General features: G+C 51.6%; 1 protein-coding gene across 6 annotated transcripts in view; it reads right to left on the bottom strand.

Moving 5' to 3' along the window:
* Positions 1-6,815, bottom strand: part of CUL2 (cullin 2) — a 138,187-nt gene that overhangs the window by 109,504 nt on the left and 21,868 nt on the right. The gene's annotated exons all lie outside the window — the stretch shown is intronic.

Raw genomic sequence — 6,815 nt, 5'->3', positions numbered from 1 at the left:
GTTGCTAGGGTAAAAGTTTCTCTGACGAACGTGCACGCGGCGCGCGCACACCTAACTGGAATGGATATGAGCAAGCACTCGAAGAAGAACTGTTTTTTCAAGTGATTGCTTATGTGCATTCCAAAATAGGAGATTCCAAGTCATATCTGTTGGAAGTGGGTTGGAGTTCAGACACTCGGGATGGAGCATAGCCCTGCCGAACCCGGCATCCTCCCTGGTTTGGGAGACAATCGCATAATGCGAGGTGAATCGAAGACCATGTGACACCCCTACAAATGTCCTGAATGGGGACATGGGCTAAAAAGGCAGCTGACGAGGCTTGCACCCTAGTTGTGAGGGCACACTCAATCGGTGGCGTGGGGATTCCCGCCAGGTAGTAACAGGTATGAAAACACAGGGTGATCCAGTTGGAGAGCCACTGAGTGGAGATCAGCCGATCTTTCATGCATTCGACTGAGGTGATAAACAGCTGCAACGACTTCCTGAACAGCTTTGTCCACTCCAGGTAAAAAGCCAGAGTCCATCTCACATCCAGCACGTGGCGGCGGCGCTCCTCACTGGACGCATGGGACTTGGGACAGAGCACCGGCAGGATGATGTCCTGACCCATGGGGTAGGTGGAGACTACTCTGGGGAGGAATGAAGGATGTGGTCAGAGCTGGACTTTATCCTTATGGAACGCCGCATATGGGGGTTCGGAGGTCAGAGCTGAGCTCCAAGACCATCTAACTGACGAGATCACCATCAAGAAGGCTACCTTTCACGAGAGGTGCGAGCAGGAGTACATAGCTTGCTGCTCAAATGGGTGACCTGTCAACCAGGCCAGCACCAAGTTCAGGTTTCACAGCGGGACTGGGAGCCTAATGTATGGGAAAAGACAATCCAATCCAATCCCTTAAAGAATCATCCAGTCATAACATGGGAGTATCCCTGCATCGGCGGGTGGAACAGGCGGTTCTGCTAACTCGCAAACAGGTTGTCATAAACAGATAGCTAAGGGTTAATGTTTCTTTTACCTGTAAAGGGTTAACAAAGGGAACCAAACACCTGACCAGAGGACCAATCAGGAAACCGGATTTTTCAAAGTGAGGGAGGGAACTTCTGGGTGTGTTTTGTCTTTGTTCTGCCTGTTTGTTTTCTCTCGGCTATGAGGGAAGAGCTTTTTTTTTTCCCCCCTCCCCCATTCTCCAAGCTTCCTTTTCTACCCTTCTGTTCCAAGTTGTGAGTACAAAAAGAAAAGCAATAGTTATATGGTATTTGTATTTACATGTGTGAGTTGCTGGAATGTTTAAAATTGGTATCTTTTTGAATAAGGCGATTATTCATATTTTCTTTAAGCAAATAGCCCTGTGTTATGTCATCTTGATGCAGTGATCAATGTCATGTTTTTTTCTTTCTTTTTTTTATATAAAAGCTTTCTGTTTAAAACTTGTTGGATTTTCTTTTCCTAGTTTAAGGCAAGGGAGGAATCTCCTGTGCCAGGAGTACTGTCTCTCTCATAGGAAAGACTGGGAGGGGAAAAGAAGGAGGGGGGAAGGTAAATCGTCCTCTCTGTTTTGTTGTTTCAAGGGATTGAAGCAGGGAAATCTCCTAGTTCCCCAGGGCGGGAAAATCTGGAGAGAAGTTAAAGAGCAGGAGGGAAAGTGGTATTGTCCTTTAACTGAGGCTCAGGGCATCTGAGTCTTGGGGGTCCCCCAGGGAAAGGTTTGGGGAGACCAGAGAGTTTATCAGGTACTCAGAATCCTGATTGGTGGCAGCGAGATAAGATCCAAGCTGGTAATTAAGCTTGGAGGTTCATGCTAAGCACCCAGATTTTGGACGCTAAAGTCCAGATTTGGGACAGAGGCTTATTACACAGGTCCACCTGGGGAGTTCCCTACTCTTGGAAAATCCTGTGCACCACCTCTGCATGTAGCGACCATTCGTGCTAAGAGAAGAGAAGTCTTGACTCAGGCTATCTGCCCATGAGTTCCGGGTGCCTAGTAAGTGGTGGGCTTGTAGGCAAATGTTGTGGGCTATACAGAAGTCTCACAACCGGAAGGCTTCCTGGCAGAGGAGTGGGCCCCGCCTTGCCTGTTGATGTAAAACATCGAGGCCATGTTGTCTGTGAGAATCCTACCCACTCTGCCCTCCAGGTGCAAGCGGAAGGCCACGCATGCCAGCCAGACTGCCCTGAGCGCCTTGATGTTTATATGCGGGGCAAGGTCCTGCGCAGACCAGAGACCTTGGGTTTGAACATTCCACACCTTGGCTCCCCACCCCAGCTCTGATATGTCAGACACTAGCTCCACCGATGGGAGTCTGACTCTGAACGGAACCCTGTGCAGCATGTTCCCCAGAGAGGACCACCACTATAGGAAGGAGATCACCAGTTCAGGCACAGTGAGGACTTTGTGCATCCTGTCTCTGGACTAGGAGAACACCATGGCCAACCAGAGCTGGAGGGGCCTCACTCGGAGTCTGGCATGGCAAACCATGTATGTGGATGTTGACATGTGACCCAGGAGCTGGAGGCACGCTCTGGCTGTGGGCACAGGGAACCTTGCAACTGTGTAGATCAGGCCGTTTAGGGTCTTCAATCTGTCTGTGGGAAGGAAGCCCTTGCCCATGATGTGTCCAGGACCACCCCGATAGTCCCAGTGCAGCGCATAGAGTTTAACATGGACTTGGTGTGGTTCATGAACAGGTCCAGGGTGGTGCACTTGGACAGGAGAAGCACCACGTGATCCCGTACCTGTGACCTAGAGCTGCCCTTGACCAACCAATCGTCGAGATAGGGGAAGAGCTGGACCCCACGACATCTGAGGTACGCTGCCACCACACAGACACACACTTTCTCAAGACCCTGGGAGCAGCGGACAGGCCAAACGGGTCGACTGTAAAGTGGTAGTGCTCCTGCCCAACTGTGAAACAGAGGATATGCCTCTGTCCCTTGAATATATAATGTGGAAGTATGTATCCTGGGAATCGAGGGAGGGGGATGATGCAGGCCAGAGAGTCTCAAGTGAAACTTGAGCTTTACTATGTACTGGTTCAGTCCTTGCAGGTCCATGATGGGCCTGAGCCCCCCTTTGGCCTTCAGGATAAGGAAATAGCAGAAGTAGTATCCATTCCGTCTGAACTCTGCTGGCATCACTAGGTCAAGTAGCTGCCCCACTTCCAGCTCTAGCAGGGCCTTGTGAGAGGGGTTCCCCAGGAGGGACCGAGGGTGGTTGGGTGAGGTAGAGGTAAACTGGTGGGTGTAGCCCCAGAAGACGGTGTTGAGGACTTAACAGTCTGAGGTAAGCTGTAACCACTCTGGGAGAAAAGCACACAACTTGGAGAAGGGAAGCTTTATTGTGGGTGGATCCTTGGTATGAACTAGACAGTCGCCCCTGTCATCCCGTCAAAACTGACGCTTTCCCATCTGTTTGCCCTTGGAAGGCCCAAGCTGGGGGGCAAAACAGGACTGCCTCTTTGGGCGTTTTTTATAGTCCCATAACTTTTTATAATGGGGCTCATATTTAGAGTGGGTGGCCTGGGTGGGAGCCTGCGGAGGCTTAAACTTGGTCTTGGCCAGAGCTGTGTGGGAATCTTTCAGGCCATGCAATTTCACGTCCATCTGTTCGACAAACAGGGTCCTGCCATCAAACGCAAGGTCCTGCAAGGAATTTTGTGCCTCACTGGACATCCCCAGATAGAAGGGAGCCATGACGCCCTCCTCATGGGACACCTCAGAGGCCATAGAGCGGGGTTTCCTCAGACAGGGGTCGCTGCTTGTACAGGGAAAGCCCCTGGCGGGCCGGGCCGGTTTGTTTACCTGCCCTGTCCGCAGGTCCGGCGGATCGCAGCTCCCATGGGCCGCAGATCGCTGCTCCAGGCCAAGGGGAGCTGCTGGAAGGAGCGCGGACCGAGGGATTTACTAGCCGCCGCTTCCAGCAGCTCCCCTTGGCCCGGAGCAGCGATCCGCAGCCCATGGGAGCCGCGATCAGCCAGACTTGCGGACGGAGCAGGTAAACAAACCGGCCTGGCCTGGCAGGGGCTTTCGCTACAGAAGCGGCAACTCCTGTTTGAGAAACCCTGCCATAGATCTTGCAGCTGTACCTGCGGCATCCAACGCTGCCTGCAGGGTTACCTTAGCAGCCGCTGTACCCTCCTCCACCAGAGCCTTGCACTCCCTCTTGTCATGCTCCTGGAGAAAGTCCTCAAATTTGGGCAGAGTGTCCCACAAACTGAACTCATACTGCCGCAGGTAGTCTTCATGGTTTGCCACCCTTAACTGGAAACTTGAGGATGAATAAACATTTCTCCCAAATAAGTCCAGCCTCCTTGAGTCTTTATGTTTTGGAGCAGGGGCTGGTTGGCCCTGCCTCTCCCAGTGGTTGACCGACTCAGCCACCAGGGAGTTGGGGACAAGGTGAATGTACAGGTATTCAGGCCCCTAAGTGGACAAAAAGTACTTCCATTCCATCCTCTTAGAGATGAGGGGCAAGGCAGCTGCAGATTGCCACAAGGCGTTTGAAATTTTTGCCACCCTGTGCAGTGGCAAGGTCAAGAGGATGTTGAAGAGGGAGTCCCAGGATTCCTCCACTTCCTCGGTTTGAAGGTTGAGGCTCTGTGCCACCTTTTTCAACAGTTCCTGGTGGGCCTTAGAGTCCTCCTGTGGAACAGATGGAGGAGGAGTAGTAATCACCTCATCAGGGGAGGATGAGGATGGGAGTGTGCTACTCTGCATACCCACCAGTGTCAGAGGTCCCATCACTTGGTCACTCTCCGGGCGCGAAACCGGAGATCAACACCCCACTGACTCCTGTCTAGGAGGCTGAGATAGGGAGGCTGTCTTTCCAAGGCTCCGGCCACCAAGCAAGCTACCACCAGTGGCTGCGTCGGGGGCCACGGGGCCAGCCAAGGAGCCCAGTGACACTGCACCTGTTATGGCACTGGTAGAGCAGGCTGTTCAGCCTGACTAGCCCGTCCTATTGACTGACTACTATGAAGGGAGGCTGGGCTGGTGTATGACCTGCCACCGTCCTGTGACTGGGAGGAGCACTGATGTTGGGAACAGTGCCGACCACAAGACCATGATCCCAGCGTGGAGGAGTGGGAGTACCACTGGTAGCAGCTGCTCCGTGGCTCTGACAGGCGGATGCATAGCAGCAAGATACTGGCGATTGATGCCTAGGACTGCAGGCGCGGTGCTGCAGCTGGGTCCTGGAGCAAGACCAAGAAAGGGAACAGCATCGATGCCTGTATCATGATGGGCTACGACAGTCTTCTGGAGACTAGGACCTCTGCTGCCACCTGTCCTAGTCTCAATGGGGCCCGCTCCCCTCGCGAGGTCTACTGTCCCTCAAGGCAGAGTGGTGCCTGGAACCCCTGCCAGCGGGACCCCGCCATACAAACTGGTGGGGGTCGATGGCGAATGGTGTCAGGAACCTTCCCTAGACCACGCACGGTACCGACCAGGTGGTGACTGCAGAGATCCAAGTGGTGGCTTGCCTCTGGACTGGGGAGCCAATGGTGCCCTGGTACCAGCAGAGACATAACATCCCAAGCCACTTGCAGGGCCTCCGGCATGAAGGGCACCCAGATATCCAGGGAGGTCGGCGCGGAGTGGGCCGGGTTGCTCCTCTCAACGTGAGTTGTAGGTCAGGGATCAAGAACTGTCCAGCATGGGTCTAGTCTCTCCCTGGTCTTGCTCTGGTGTCTCGGCGGAGACGACTTCCTCTTAGCCTTTTTGGCATGCCCCACAGACTGAGAGCACTGCCAGGCACCGAAGGGTTGCCACTCACCAACACCACGGTACTCAGTGCCGACTCACAGCAGCGCACTGGAGTTGGGGTCAACATCAACTCCATCAGAGTGGCTTGGAGCCCCTTTCCTTCTTGGCCTGAGTCTTGAAGGATCTGCAAATCTTGCAGTGATCGCTGAGATGGGTTTTCCCCAGCCAGTGTAAACAGTCCACATACAGATCACTCACTGGCATCGGCCGCCTGCAAGTGTCGCATGACTTAAAACACAGGGCATGCCACCAAACTAAACTAAACACTCATCTAAACTACTTTAACTACAGGTACTACTAACTATGAACAAACAAGAGTTGAAGAAGAAAGCTGGAGGAGAGCAGTTCCGATGCACCTTTACTGGCAGCAGGAAAGAACTGAGGGGGGAAGAGGGGTGCACAGTGCCCCTTAGACTGCGCCATAGAGGTGCCACTCCAGGAGTTGCTAAGGGTGCTCCCCTACGGTACTGCTAGGGGAAAAACTTCCAACACTGGTGCACATGGTGAGCATGCACACCTCTTGTGGAATGCACATGAGCAATCACTCGAAGAACAAGAAAATGGAAAGTAAGTAAATTTAATAAATTTTAGAAACTAACTTTTATATATATGAAAACTGAATGCTGTATCGCAAGTCTAGCATGTTCATTCAATAAGTTCTTAGGAAACCATACAGGTTTCCACCTTTATACCAGAGACCAGAAATAAAATTTCTGTTTTCATATAGAGTTCTTAATATGCAAGTAATTTAGAAAAACCCCTGAGAAAAGCAGGATATTCGAAGAGAGATTATAAATGAGACATGATGGTAGTCCTCACCTAAAAAAAACTTGTGAGGCTTAAACACTTCAAAAATCAATTAAGTGTCAAATTTAAAGTTTTACATAATATAGACTAAGAACACCAGCGTTAACAATAGTTTTATTATCTTGGTTTTTCCTGTCCTTTACATCCACTTCTCACTCGTGCTGCTTTGCATGGAAAGAAAATAGCTATGCATAAAGGGGATTTATTTTCAATGTCAATGGGCAAAAATGAAACCTAACAAATCTAA

Source organism: Chelonoidis abingdonii, chromosome 2 (assembly GCF_003597395.2).
Source record: "Chelonoidis abingdonii isolate Lonesome George chromosome 2, CheloAbing_2.0, whole genome shotgun sequence".
In the NCBI taxonomy this organism is placed as follows: domain Eukaryota; kingdom Metazoa; phylum Chordata; order Testudines; family Testudinidae; genus Chelonoidis; species Chelonoidis abingdonii.
The sequence above is the reverse complement of the archived record's forward strand: the minus strand, read 5'-3'. Positions and strand labels throughout refer to the sequence as shown.